The sequence below is a fragment of the Bactrocera dorsalis genome, chromosome 6 (genome assembly GCF_023373825.1).
Source record: "Bactrocera dorsalis isolate Fly_Bdor chromosome 6, ASM2337382v1, whole genome shotgun sequence".
NCBI lineage: Eukaryota > Metazoa > Arthropoda > Insecta > Diptera > Tephritidae > Bactrocera > Bactrocera dorsalis.
The window spans coordinates 27,117,074-27,133,097 of NC_064308.1; the positions used below are offsets into that span (position 1 = coordinate 27,117,074).

At 37.6% G+C, this 16,024-nt stretch overlaps 1 protein-coding gene across 10 annotated transcripts in view; it reads right to left on the reverse strand.

Annotated features, from left to right (window-relative positions):
* LOC105225395 (fibulin-1) overlaps positions 1 to 12,462 on the reverse strand; it is a 70,463-nt gene extending 58,001 nt beyond the window's left edge. For 3 of the 10 annotated variants that reach the window (XM_049460311.1, XM_049460310.1, XM_049460309.1), the window contains exon 1: positions 12,231 to 12,415. The gene's annotated coding sequence lies outside the window, so the exon portion shown is untranslated. Of the gene's footprint in view, positions 1 to 12,026 lie in introns of all 10 variants that reach the window. The other 7 variants (XM_049460312.1, XM_049460303.1, XM_049460308.1 and 4 more) reach the window with 6 other exon arrangements.
* Positions 12,463 to 16,024: the final 3,562 nt, after the last annotated feature.

Consider the following 16,024-nt stretch of genomic DNA (forward strand, 5'->3'; position numbering starts at 1 on the left):
AAAATGAATCGCAAAATGTGTTACTAAGCGCATAAGTCAACAACGCCTGGACCAATTTGACCAATTCTTTATTCTAAATGTTCGCTGAGGCTCAAAGATGGTTTTTACGGCGAGAAAAATTCGAATAATTGTCGGAAACCCCCTAAAAACAGCCCTTTCCTTTTTCCCATGCAAGCGAATGAATGTTTGTTTGTTAGTGACGGCTCGAGAACGGCTGAACCAATCTTGATGACATTTTCAGAGGTTGTTCGCTGTGGATCGGGGAAGGTTTAGAACTAAAAAACCGTATGCTTTTCGTGAGGAAAAGTGAGAAAAATGGAAGATTCCAAAAAGTAACTTTTTCATACAAAAATTTTTTTTTAATTTTTTTGCTTTGGTTTTTAATTGTTTGAATCGTTCAAATTTGTCGTTTACTTCCTTTATTCCGGCTATTCAAAAAAAAATTATTGAAAGTTATTCAGTGAAAACTTTATGTGTGTTTCACACAAAGTGATCAATTACAGATTGAAATTTGTTACGATGCCACAAAACGGTCGCTCTAATATCGGTCGGCGTTCTTTTTGGCATCAACATACATTGGCAGCTCAAGGCACATAACTGAGTACTCCCAGGATGCGCTGACATACGTGCGGAATTATGGATCGCGGTCAATCAGCAAGCAATCGTCATGATGTCACAGCACGGCTTTTCAAACAACAGTAACGATGTTTGATGGACTTTATCTTGAAGCAACGAATATATGGTGCTGTTAGACGCGGGCTGTATTCTGTTGAGTAGCAAAAAAGAGGTTTGCCTCACGCACACGTTCTTCTTTGGTTGGTGGATGGTGGTTACACTAGATCAAATTGATGAAATTATTTCTGCGGAAATTCCTGGATCAGAGAAAAATCCAGTATTATACGAAGTGATGAAAACCAATATGGTTCATGGACCTTGCGAACATCACAATTTCACTTCGGTTTGTATGTCTGACAATAAATGCACGAAAAACTATCCACGTGCTTTTCCTTCTGAAACGCAAACTGGAAATTATGGATATCCATTTCATTGGAGTCGCTTACCAGACGACAATGGCAGAGTATTCAGCATTCATTTTAAAAGAGTGAATATCGAAGTCGACAACACATGGATCGTACCATACTCGCCAATATTGTCTAATACACATTCAAAACTTATATCAAATACGTTTGTATGTACGTCACCGAATGAAGCAACATGGCGATTATTGGTCTTGAACGAGATGAGATCTGGAAGTATCAAATACGTCGCCCGTGAACTGCAATAAAGCGCTTTGTAGGATATTTACTTTTGCAATTCATGAACGTTTTCCGACTGTTGTGCGTCTCGCAGTTAATTTGAAATGTATTTCAACCCAGAGAATACAGTACGTGGAAACACCGCCAGTACGTGGAAACACGCCAGCAACAAAATTAATATTGACGAGTTTTTTCTAAACGTTCGTCAGTGATCCGTTTGCGAGAGCATTGCTCTATTCGGAACTGCCTTGATATGTATTATACATAGAAAACATCGCCGAAGAAATAGTTACGCAGAAAGCAAGGCCAACCAGCAGGTGGACATCCAGGTGTGTTCTCAACTAATGTATTAGGGCGCGTTTACACAATCCACCCGAAAAAACAACGATTGCTTCTACCTTCGATTGTTATTGATTAATGTACGCGGTTCAACTTCATTTCAGTAATTGCGTACTGTGAATGGTACGGTGTGTGCAAGTTTTGGAGAAGCAAACCAACAACTACAATAGCTGGAACATGATAATCACAGGAATCAAATGATGTACGATGCGATAGCTACATCGAATGCAAATGAAGGTCGCACACTTTTCGGGATGATCATTTTGACATATCAGCCTTCAAACCCGCGTAAATTATGCAAAATTGGCTAAGAATTGGAAATGGGGAAATTCCAGTCGATACTTCCGGTGGTTTGATATCAATGCCATCTGCCGGTTATCAACTAACGAAAGATGAACTCATCACGAATGTTCGGACATTAGACAAATTACAAAGTACAACAGCTAATATGGGGGGTGAGAAATTCCAAGTCAGGGTGATGGTACTAGGTCAGTATAGTAAAACCCTCAAAGGGTTTGGCGTTCGTATGTGTCAGTTTTTTTTATGACCTTTTAATTTTTTTCCTTATCTTGATGTTTTTTTGCAAACCACTTGTCCGATTTTGATGAAACAAATTTAGAAAAATTAAGAATTACAATTTCTATTTATTTTTATTTGTTTTTATTCAAAAAAGTGTCATTTATCACACCAAGTGCGTGGTGATGTTCTTGTCACGGTCCTTGAGTCGTCGTACAGCAGCTTACCGTATTGCTGATCATCAGCTAGAAGAAGTCACAGTTGTAAAAGATCTTGGTGTCATGATCGATAACGCACTAAATTTCACCAAGCACATTGACAAAATTACTTCACAGGCGTACAGGACACTCGGGTTCATTTTCAGATGTGGTGATGACTTCAGGAATGCTGATACTTTCGTAAGGCTGTTCACGACCTTGGTGCGTCCGATGTTGGAGTACTGTTCAGTGGTTTGGTCTCCCCATACCGACTGCCTCATTGACAAAGTGGAGAGAGTGCAGAAGAAACTCTGTAAATATGTCGCATACTTCCTGGGACGTAAAGGATGGGTCGGAGGCTCGGAGGAGGTTCGTGGTCAATTTGGGATATGTAACCTGATGAGTCGGAGACAAGTATCAGATCTCTTGTTTGTTTTTAAATCACTAAATAGGTTAATCGACTCCCCGGAAATATTGGAACAATTCGGCATTGTAGGCCGTATGCCTGGTTTGAGGTCGCACAGACTGTTAAAAACAGTTAACTCATCGAAGAACTACGTGCGGGGTGGACCGAGGAGCAGGGTTGTAGACTTAGTAAATAGACACTATGAAAATATTAATATGTTTGGTTGTACATATGCGAGCTACGTCTCTAGGGTTAAGGAATTAGTTAATAATGTATCAATACAGTATCATTAATGTGGGTATGCCTTCTGTTTTATTTTATTTTATTTTATTTTTGTTACACTTTTCTGTACAAAGATTGGCGTGAATAAATAAATAAATAAATAAATAAATAAATAAATACTTCTAAAATTATATTTTTTTTTATTTTCGTCAAGTCGAGCCAATAATCAAAGCCGATCAATCGGCTGAATATCGTGGCAAAGGTGAGCCGGAGCCAAAAAAAAACACGTCAAAACAGGTCATAAATTAGTGTCATGTTGAGAGTTTTCCTCGATTATCGAAGTGTGGTGCACTCCGAATTTCTTCCGTCCGGTCAAGCTGTCAACTAGGAATATGTAAAAAGAGGACGGAATCATGCGCTAGCAACTCTTGGTTTTTGCATCACGGTAATGCACCGTCGCATACTGCATTGGTCCTTCGTGAGTTTTTCGTGATATTTTCAACCAATATCATGCCGCAACCACCACTTTGAACTTATTTAGCTCCGCATGACTCCGCATTCATCCTACTGAAACAATCGCTCCGGGGAAAACATTTTTAATCAATTGAAGACATTAAGCGTGAATAGAAAATATAGCAGTAAAGCTAAGTAAGTCTGTGGCCAATAATACGAGTATATATAACTCAATATAATATTTAATTTGATCCATTCACGATTTCGTTAAATAATGAACATTGAATTTTTCGAAACTTGTTTAAACTCTTGCAATATGTTACTTTTTTGTTGTTTGTATCGTCTGAAAATAATCGACCGTCAACACATAACATTGAAAGATGGAGCCATGTGTAGAAGTTCACGCAAGAGGGGAAAGCTCTCTGTGCGTCATTCACTTGGGAGGGGCCAAACCAATTTTTTTTAATAGGCTCAAGCAGCTCACAACTTCCGGTCATAGACCGAGTATCCTCTGAGTAGCCAAAAACACCATTTTAAAGGCGAGCTAAAGTAAGAAGGCGAATCATCCCTCCCCAGCTTTATGCGCTGGGTTTGGGACCCGTTACGTAACAAATGCCTCAATGAAAATTAACGAAAAACCTAGGATAAGAAGCGCTCCTTTTGATGACGACCATGGCAAGCGCATTAAGGATTACAATTTAAGGGCATGTACCTGGAACGTCCTGTCCCTTAATTAGGAAGGTGGCGCTGTTCAGCTGGTTGATGTTCTCGTACAAGTAAAGGCTGACATAACCGCCGTTCAAGAAGTGCGACAGACGGAACATTGACTGAAACGAGTAGGTCCTTGTGGCATTTACTACAGTGGCCATGTAACGGAGCGCAAATTCGGTGTAGTATTCGCCACATACTCTCATTCACACCGTTGGATGAGCGTCTGGCCACAATCCGCGTCAAAGCGAAGTTCTTCAACAGACCGCTGATTGTCGCCAACGAAAATCAACAACTGACCATTTTACATATTTACAATGCGCCAAATCTTGGAAAAGACCCGTGAAAAGAGGATCGACACACACCGCCTGTTGATTTCAAAGCTGTTTTTGACAGCACGAAAAGGAGCTCACTTTGTGCAGCTATGTCTGAATTCGGTATCCCCGCAAAACTTAAGCCGTTAGTTCTGCTTTCTCCAAACTAAACAAAGAAGCGAAGCAAATGGAAGGTAGTGAACGAGGGCAAGACGAAATATCTTCTGTCACCAAACAAACAGTCGTCGCACTCATGTCTTGGCTCCCCCATCACTGTTGACAATCATAACTTCAAAGTCGAAGATAATTTGGAACCAGTAGTAACACCAACACCAACTGCGAAATCCAACGCGGAATAATTCTTGTCAACAGGTGCTTTTTCGGACTGAGTAGGCAATTGAGAAGTAAAGTTCTCTTTCGACGAACAAACACCAAACTGTACATGGTACAAAGGCATGGAAGATGACCACATCGGATAAGCCGACGTTACGACTTTTCGAGAGAAATGTTCTGCGGAAAATTTATGGTCCTTGGTGCATTAGCAACGGTGAATATCGCATTCGATGGAACGATGAGTTATACGAGTTATACAACGACATTGAAATACTTCAGCGAATTAAGATACACACGTTGCCCGTATGGATGAAAACACTACAGAGAGGACCTCCACTTCGTTGGAGAGACCAGGTGGAGAAGGACCTGGTTGAACTTGGTATATTTAATTTGGCGCCAAATTGCGAAAATAAGAAACGACGGTCGCGCTGCTGTTAACTCGACTAAAACGCATGTAGGTGAATGGGTTGCCCATCCTTTTCTTCTTCTTTACCGGCGTAGAAAACGCTATGCGTTTTAGTCGAGTAGGTCCTACATCATCCCGCAACTCTTCCTTTGCCTCACACAAACTCTGAACAGATCCCACGCGCCGGCAGCAGCAACCATCAACATAAAACATTTTTCTTAGAAATAAATAGATAGAACATTTTATCAGCACAACTCTTAAAATTAGTGAACCGAAGGTAGCAGAGTTTAACAGAATGACACAAGGCAAAAATAATACCCAAATGTAAATAACACCGCAAAGCTTTTTGCCCAGAACTTCACTGGAGATACATCAGCCCGAATGTCATATGGACGCAGATATTGTACCCGTCATAAGCCCAACCAATATGATAGAAACAAACATATGTTTTTGTGGGGCTGTTCTTTTAGTTCACAGATACCAGTGTGACTCTCGATGCAAGGAAATACAACCTGATCATGCCACAAGTTCCTCCCAGCAACCTAATAGAGTTAAGAGCAGTCATCAATTCCGCTCATATTTGCTGATAACCAGCAACGTCGCCTGCAGCGTGTTCTTTCGGAGATGCTCTTGGGTGACCTAAACTCAAACCAACTTTTCAACAAAATGCGATGGGTTGCTGGCACCGAGTTCTGCGAAATAGTACTCATCGATCTGTGGGTGATCGCATCAAAAGGTAACGTAGCAGATAAAATCGCCATTGCAGGCGCCTTTACCGATCCTATGCATTTGGTCAAATTAGCATAGTAGGCAATCAACCACCACAACAACCAAGAGGAAATGAATGAAAATCGCTCAGCTAACGCAGTACATATATGGAATTTATAAAATCGTGACTTGCAAGGATTTGTAGTCAAAGCCGACAGAGCCCCTAACGATATACGCACTAGGATTCCACGCACAATAACGAGTTATTTTGATATCTCCATAAGTTCGGCGCCAACGATCGAACATGTAGAAAACCCTGCTCATCAAAAATTATTCGAATTTTTGTAATTAGCATAAAGCACCACCGGTAAATTACAAGTATGTTGTACTATGTTACCGATCATTAACACGTATTACATTACCGACATGTAACCTTTTATTACGTTTTCTTTGTGACAAGCAACTCATTCTCCTGCAACTCGCAATCCTTCTTTTTTCTCGCGGACTCCAAACCGATTAGACGTTCTGATAGCACCAACCATCGGCACCTTTTTAGAGAGTGTATAAGTATACCTTTTGTTTTGAAATAAATGGATAATAAATTTTTTTTACACATATATAAATAATGAGGAGGATGAGACAAGTTGAAATACGAGTGAATATCCGCCTGTCTGTCTGTCTGTCTGTGTATGCGATAACTTCAGTTAAAACTAAGATATCTTAATTAAAATTGGTACACTCATTCCTTGGCCGTTTTGACGGCCATCCTTTGTGTTTAGCGGTAATTTATACCTTGTCTATTTTTGTACCTTTGGAATATATTGCTACAGAGTATAATAATTTGGTTCACCTAACGCTTGTCTGTATCGAGATAGATGGTTGGTTATATGTACATATAAAAATGTTCGGATAACGAGACGAGTTAAATTCCGAGTTACTGTCAATCCGTTCAAGTGCAGTTTCAAATTTCATCTGATTTTTGCTCTTTCCAGTATATAAATCAAGAGCCAATCAATGTATTTGTACGATTAGTGCCCTTCTGTGCCATCTTATGACTGAAAATTGTTCAAATCGGACCAAAACTATTCAATCCTCCAGATGCCGCAAAAATGGTTACCCCAGTTCATATCGCGAAATTCTTATTGAAATATCGGTCAATCTGTGAGATTTCTTTTTACCCCCACATACCTAATAGAAAATTTTTTTAACTTCCGAGTGACTTTATACTGCATGTATTTACAAATAAGTGAATTATCTTAATAAGATTGAGAGGAGGTGTTTTTATAATAACGGTTCATAAAATGAGTAAAATCGGGTGAAAGCTTGTCCTAGACACCATATATGTAACTTATATCAGGATTTTAAAACTTATAGTTGATTTTAGACCTTTTACTATATTTTGTATTAGTGAGGGCATGCGAGGTACCTTAATGAAACTGTTAAAAATATGTAGTAATGCCAAAATTATAAATACGGCCAATACTACTACTTCCACATACCTAATATCAAATTTCCAAGATATTATAGCAAAATTAACTGAATGTTTAATATAAAATGTTTTACATGTACGAATTAGCCTGATTTCCATATACTGTATACTTGTACTTATACTCGTATAATGATTTTTGTTATACAAACAAATCTTATGTCGAATATGTCGGGCTGTGTGTACTATAAGCATTTAAAATTGTTTAAAAAAATCTGTCCTGAGTAATATATCATTGTTCGAGGTATACAAATAAGAAAGTGTGTGTAAAATATATAAACTCGATATAATATCAATTTTTTTATTAATTAATATAACAATTTTTGATTTTTATACCTCGAACAAGATATATTACATGCAATTTTTTTAGTAATTAACTCGCTATTGCTTAACCCTCTGCCGGTTAAGAGTGCCCTCAGGCATGCATCAGGAAATTCAAAATAAATAATAAATAAATAAAAAATTGCATAAAGCTTAAAAACAAGCTTGTTGGCAACACTTCAATTGTGAGTGTAGTTTATTTTTGACAGGTTGTCACGCTGCGTTTAAATTTACCGTTATGTTTCGTGTGAGTTTTACTAGCGTGCAAAGCTAAAATTAATTTCACAAAAAAAATTTCAAAACTAAAATATATATATATATTGTTATCGGATTTTATTCAGAATTTTATTGTTGCAAAGGTAAGTAGTTCTTTTTACCTTTTACAAACAAGTGAAAGTGAAAAATGAAATAAAGTGTCGGGTGAGAAAACAAAATGGAAGAGTGCCTCAGGGCACTTATAACAGTTTACATGAAAATTTGTGTTTCCTTTTTATTGTTTTTGTTATGTTTTTTTTACAGTGCCTGCCATTGTTTTGTAGCTGAAAATGGATTTTCGAAACCGTAAAAAGATCAAACTGAGCGAAATGACCGATGAGCAAATTTGTGAATTTATGGAATCGGTTGAAACAAGCGAAGAAGCTGATTTTAGTAGCGATGACGATATGAATGATCCGGATTTGAACCTAATGAAATAAGCCCCGAAGATGAACGGTACATATCGGAGGTAGTTCACCAAATTTATGAAGACGAATCTGCTTTTTTGAATAAAGCGGACAATTTTTCGTTGAACTTGAGTGCAATCAAGGAAGATCTTCCCTCAACTTCGCCAAATGAAGAAGTTGAAGAAGCTTCAGGAGAAGAAGAGCCATCAACTTCAACACCACGTTTGAAGCCACCAAAACGTGCCCGTTCCCCTTTGCCTGAATTTGATTGTAGTGGTCCGTTTATTGTGCCTTCCTCTGGAGGTTTCAGCGGAACAGGTAATATGTCCAGATGCTGTATTAATTTTATTTGTGAATCTAAAATTCCATTTACTCTACGTATTGAAACAATAACCAAAGATTCGGCTGAGTTTTCCAAAATTATATGGCGAAAACGATCGATGTGTTTGCATGTAAATGAGGTGGCCTTCCGTGGTGACTCAAGCCTACCATCTTCGATCAAAGAGCTTGAAACTCCGATGGAGATATTTCGTTATTTCCTCACTAAGAAAATGGTTGACAAGATTGCTTTAGAATCGAACCGGACAGCTCGCAATGTCGATATCAACTCCAAGTTCATAACATCCGGCGAAGAAATTTACAAATACATTGGCATTCATGTTTACATGAGCATTTACCGCTATCCCAATTTGGAAAGCTATTGGGGCCCAAATGCGTTTCAACCAATAGCAAAAACGATGCCTAAAGCAAGGTTTATGGCGATAAAACAATATTTTCCTTTCGTGATGAAAACACTTGAGCCGAAAAAGGAGAGCCTGGTTATGATGCGTTGTTCCGTATTAGAACGTTGTCTAATTTTTTAAACACACGGTTCGATTCCGTACCCAAAACAGCCCGATTAGGCGTCGATGAACAAATGTGTGGCACCAAAATAAAACATCATCTACGCCAATATATGCCAAACAAACCACACAAGTGGGGCATCAAATTATTCGTGTTATGCGATACAAGCAGATTCGCTTATCGCTTCGAGGTTTATAATGGTGCTGGCGACAATGTGATCTTACCAGGACAACCAGATCTTGGACCCACGTCGAATGTTGTTGTTCGTTTATCGCAAACTATACCAAACTTCAGGAATCACATTCTGTATTTTGATAATTTTTATACATCGTTGCCGTTGTTGGTATTATTGCGAGCTCGAGGCATATTTAGTTTAGGCACCTTACGAATTCCTCGAATTCCCAACTGTAAGCTTTCAAATGAAAAAGACATAAGAGACGAACTACGAGGCTATTCATGTGAGTATATGGGTACAGCATATGGTGCTGACATAACCACAGTCTTATGAAAAGACAATAAATTAGTACGATTGGCATCAACATACGTCGGCGTTCAACCATTTCAAAGATCCAATACAGATGCAAACAAACAGCCATCGAAAGCAGCTCGCTACGACAGAAAGGCGAAGAAATATTTGGAAATTGATTGTCCTCAAATAATCAAAGAGTGCTGCACCAACGCAAAAAACTGTTTTTTCGATTATCACAATAAAAATTAATTCTTTTGATTATATTTCGTGTTTGCTTATCTTTCATCTTTGCTTTATCTTTCTTTTCCAATCTACTACTCTGTCGTGTATACCACATCATATATTTGGCATAAACTGTCATGAGTGCCCTGAGGCACTCTTTACCTTTTCCCTACCTGTCATTCGAAAAAACACGCAAATCACTTGGGGATGGTTTTTTTGAATTACTTTACACTCTAATTATTCTATAAAAAATTCCCACTCGCCTTCTTCCACGCTGAGAGTTTTGAGTGATAGAGGGTTAAGAATAAGTAATAATTAAGTTGTTAAAAGAGGGGCAACTCTCTTAAAAAGTTATAATGCAACAAAATTTCTCAGGCAAATGTTACATTGAATGCAATACTTTTCACATAATTCACTTTGAGCGAGGCTTCGACCAATTTGAGGAGAATTTTTACATAAGTATATATATGTACATATCGCTCATTTGCTACAAGACCGGCATAAGTCAAAAAAATCGATTCTCCAGAAAACGCGTTTAAAGTTTTCAACTGACTACAACCTTACACGGTGACTCCAACCTTACACCTCTTCTCAAGCGGAGCATATAAGAGGTATTCATATGAATTTTTCACTCAACATGAAGTATGATATAACGAACAATTCTGCAGCATTAACTCAAAAATCAAGTTTTTTGATTTATGCCGGTCTTGCAGCAACTGAGCGATATGTATATGAGATATATTCCGTTTTGACAGAAAATAATACATTCAGACATTCCCTTCCAATAGAGGCATACTTGCACAGAAAACGCATTTATTACAATACAGTAGAAACTCGTTTATCCGGCCCTCAGTTATACGGATTCGCGATTATCCGGACTACCAATCGTGACCAATTTATATGTACCTACGTAGAAATTATGAAATCATGAACGTGTCGGAACTTGCATATTCCGCTCGCGCAGGTGGGGTCGCTGCCGCTGCCCCGCGCGTTTCATTATTGTTTTAGTTCATTTGCAATTGTGACTCCGCTCTGACGCGCGTGTCACGTCTACATATTTAAACCTGCCAAAGCGTAAGAGACAATTTAACAACGCTATATGACTTTATGTAAAATGTCAGCTAAAACAGGGTTGCAATTATATTTTTCCATGACATTGCACGCAAATATACATGATTTTTGGTCTGACATATTTTACAGCCCTTGCAAATAATTTTCTGCGTGTGTTTGTTGTTGTGCCGGTGCACCGAGAGGAAATATATGCAATTCTTGCACCGTGCAAGGGGTTTGCAAGAGCGAGAGAATACCCCTAGACTGATACTGTGACTCTACTACAACTGAAACGAATTCGTGATATAGCAGCAATGAAGTGAAAAAGTTGCTTACGTCAAATGACAATTACCAAATATTTTAAACCAAATTAAACTTATTACCTACCTACTTATTTCATGATTACCAAATACAAATTACCAAATACATATTGTAGACAAATTATTTGTACATACGTACGTAAATATTTTATTGTATTTCATGATTAATGCTGCAGTTTAGTATTACGTATGTAATGTAATCTAAGAAAATATATACATACATACATAAGTAAGTTTTCATTTCTTAATACATTGATTTTCGTTGCAGGATATGAATATCTATTTGTTTTTCTTCATACATTCGATTATCCGGATTTTCGATTATCCGAATGCCTATCGACAACAATTAGTCCGGTTAATCGAGTTTCTACTGTACGTATAAAATAAAATTAGGATACATATCTTATATTCTGGAAGTCAGCATATAGATATCAGTTTATAAAAGCAGAATTTTATATTGTGGAAAACTTGCATTATGTTAGATACTTGATAGTTGGAGAATAGGTGATGTAGGATATGTAGGTGAAATAAGTTAGATTTTAAAGACAAATCGGTCCTCAAAATGCAGATGTATCAAGTAGTACACTTAACACTTTCCTAAGATAAAAATTGTACTGTATGGTGGGGTTGCATATTTCAAATGATCGAGCATTTCTCGTAATGTATGCACAAGCATATGAGTTAAGAACACAATATTTTTATTAGAATTTTTTTTTTCTCAAGTTTCTATGAGACATCAGTTTTTGTTATAAAATTTTTTTTTATTTCGACTCTTTTATTATTAATATCAAACACATTTTTTATTTATCCGTAGGTATTTAAATTCATATGTATGTTCATATGACTACGTCATGTGCAACTGGTACACATATTGACGTACATATACATATGTATATGCCACTATCTTCGCATCTTTATCAGCTTTAATGATAAATTGTCGAAATTTGATCAATCTTGGAATTCGTACTGACACTTTGCTGTTTATACCGTTACACATACCGAGTGACTGATGAACTACATAATTAATCTATGTAATACACACCACACCAATACAGCTGAGTACATTCGTTGCTTACGATCGTTGACGGTTTGGTTAACTCACTGACTGAATGTGATATGCTTGTTTTATTGTGTTTTTCGTTAAAATAATATTGTTTCTTATTGGTCATTTGACTTCGAATTTTCTGTAGCTGTCTGCAAAATCTTTGATATATATGGCTTGGTTTTCATTACTACAAGACATTTACACAAATAATGTATCCACGGGTTGTTTACTTGGTTTAGCTTGGACTTAAATTTGTTATAGTTCAGTGTTCAACATAATAAATAAAAAACGATCATAAACAATCATTCACATGCACTTAGCGCTTACATATGTACGCTCTGACAATTGTTCATGAAAACATGATAATGCTTAACTGCTATCATTCAAACTATAAATACATACCCTGCAGGTAATCGAAATGTTCAGACATATTTTAACGGCCTGAAGATATTACTTATCTTACGGCAGCTAGTTTGAAACTCTCGTAAACAGCTGATTGTCATTTTTATAATATTTTCAATTAAAATGAATAGAAGATAAACATTGCGCTTGTTAACCGACCAATATGGGTACGGCCTGATCGAAATACGATTTTTTTGCGCTGTTGAAGGTTACTAATAAAATATGTAAAACAATGAAAATTTAAGAAAACCCGAAATTTAAATATGCTTGTGACAATAATTTGTGATATGACATTGTTTTACTATATCATAAAGCAGACTCTTTCATTAATGACGATTTTCAGTTCGCAGAACCAAACTAATTCATCTCCATGTAGGGCATATACAAATGTACCAGCGAGTTGTCATATCTGACTGAAAGTAAACAGCTCAGATAAAAGCAGAGTAAATATTGGATATGAACACACGCACAAGAATGGGCACATTCAAGTATGCAAACTAACATACCCAATTAACATTTACTTTGTTTTTCAATTTCATTGCCAGTATTGTTTCTTTGATCGGGAACCCGAATAACGGATAAGTAAAGTTGACCTGCGAGTGAGCTTAAAGCTGGTGACCACATTGGAATTTATCTTTGGCAACGAAAAGGCTAGCAACGCAACCAGAATACCGGTAACATTTTTATTACCCTTCCGTAGGTATCTAGTAAAACTCTACAGGGCCTTGGAAGATGTTGGTTAAGTTGGGTACACGGATGGGGAAGAGAACGTTACTTTCCAGCGAATCGAAGAAATATGCTCTAACCAACACTTGTGGTGCAATCCTGCGCTAACATGTCTTCTGATGCATGCGTTCATTTATTTCATACCTTCAATTCATTTCTTTCGATAAAAAACATTGCTGCAACCATTTTTTTGTTTTCTATCTATGTATACTATATTTGATTTTAAGTTTGAAGTTTGAAAAATACAAGAAATAAATTTTTTTATTTGCCATTTTAACTATTCATAATAAAAAACGGATCTATAAGTTGCTTTCCAAAGTAAACAGGACTTAAAAAAAAACAGAACAAATGGTTTTTTTCAATGTCCTTCAATGACCATATTTTATAATAATAATCAGTTTTGGGCTGTTTTCGACTCACCATTTCTCTCCCCACTTCTGCCCTCTTGTAAAAATAATTACATATAAAGGCAACAATAAAATTATAGAGATTAATTTGTACAAGAGAGTATCTCATAAGAGTGGTATGGGCGCTGTGTTCAGTGCTACCAAGTTTTGTTTGGCATATTTTACAAGGTACTTTTCAAAGTAAACAGGACTTTTTAAATCTGGTGCCCCTTGGTGACGTCATCTATATGTCGACTAGTGCATAAGAATCTGCTATCTTTATCGATTTTCCAGAGAGAATTTCATGACATTACATGGATTGGAAGTGCAGTTATTGCGTTTTAAGTGTCAGTATTATCGTGTTATCTGTGCGAAAAAGAGCTCCGAACAAAGAGCCAACATTAGATTTTGGTTTAAAATTGGTAAAACTTTTACCGAAACATTTCCATTGATGAAACAAGTTTATGGCGATGATTGCCTATCCCGTAGCAGAGTGCACAAGTGGTTTCAACGTTTGCAAAGTGGTCGTGAGGACATAAATGACGATCAACATGTGAGCTAATTAAAATCCGTGATCACCGGAAATTCCATCGAAACTGTGCGTGAATTCATCAAAACTCAGCCCAAGTCATCATTAAAATTCATGGAAATGGAATTGAACATCTCCGAAACATCGATTTATCGCATTTTGACCGAACATTTTGTGCTTACGAAAGGTGTGTGCACGGTTTGTTCCGCACAAATTGACTGACGGCCAAAAATTGCTAAGAATCCTACATTCGATGGACATCTTGTGACTAATTATTTGACAAAAATCACATTTTAACCATTAACCCATCCCCGTGTTCATCTGATATGGCACCGTGCGACTTCTTCCATTTCGAAAAAAGGCCTTTGCCAATGAAAGGAAAGCGTTAGAAATTCAGACATTGCGGAATAAAGGCAGCTCCCATTCGTGCTGTCGAAAGCAGCTTTGAAACCGACGAAGAGGTGGTGGGTGTCGATTCACATTTCACGGATCTTTTCCAAGATTTGGCGCATGGTGAATATCTGGTCGGTTGTTGATTTGCAAGGTCTAAGGCCACACTGGTAAGGTCCAATCAGTTTGTTGACGGTGGGCTTTAATTTTTCACACAATACACTCGATAGAACCTTATACGCGATGTTGAGGACGCTTATCCCACAGTAGTTAGTGGGGTTTCGCTTTTTGTGGATTTAGCAGAGCACACTTAAATTTCAATCGTTGGTCATGCTTTCGTCCGACTATATTTTACAACGAGACAGACGGTTCAGTTCTTTGCCGCCTTGTTTGAATAGCTCGGCCGGCAATCCATCGGCCCCGCCGCTTTTTTATCCTTCAGACGGGTAATTGCTATTCAAACTTCTTTATGATAAGGCAGTGAAACGTCTGCTCCATCGTCATTGGGGAATCGGCTTCGCCTTCTCCTGGTATTATGCTTTCACTGCCATTCAGCAGGCTGGAGAAGTGTTGCCTCCATAGTTTTAGTATGCTCCGGGCATCGGTTACTCGATCACCTGTGTGGTTCTACAAGAGTATACTCCGGTCTTGAAACTCTGTTAGTTGCCCCATTTTTCGTAGAATTTTTGAGCAATACTCTTGTCAATCAATTCGAGCATTCAATCTGAATGGACGTGTATTGATGCGCTCCGTAAAAACTTTCTAAAATAAAAAATAAACAAATAACAAAAAAGTGCATTAAGTGCAAGTGTTAGGCAATAACGCCGAAAATATTAATAAAAACATAAAAAATACAAAAAATTATACGTTTGGTAAACAATAAAAATAATAAATAAATAAATACATAAGTTCGAAATAAACAATAAAATAAACAAATAACATGAGCGCAGCGCAGCCCCACCAACATGGCCGTATTCTCTGAATGTCTACTTCAGCTTTGTCGAGCCTGCGAACTCAGCTCCTAACAACAAACAAGGCAACGGTGCGAAGGATGAGTCATCGAAGCGAACAACTGAGCAGCACCATAAGCAGAGCGCAGAGCAAATTACAAAAGCATCAGAGAACAGCAATCAACAACGGCCAGCAACAAACGTGACAATACCAACAACTAAGCAGGTACCAGCAAGCACGCAGGCAGCGAATAATACTCGTAACATAACGCAAGGTGAGAATGTACCATTAAATAAAGCCCAGTCTGTGCAAACTGGCATTGACCGCTACGTTAATATAAAAAGGAAATTAAGTCCTTCAAAGT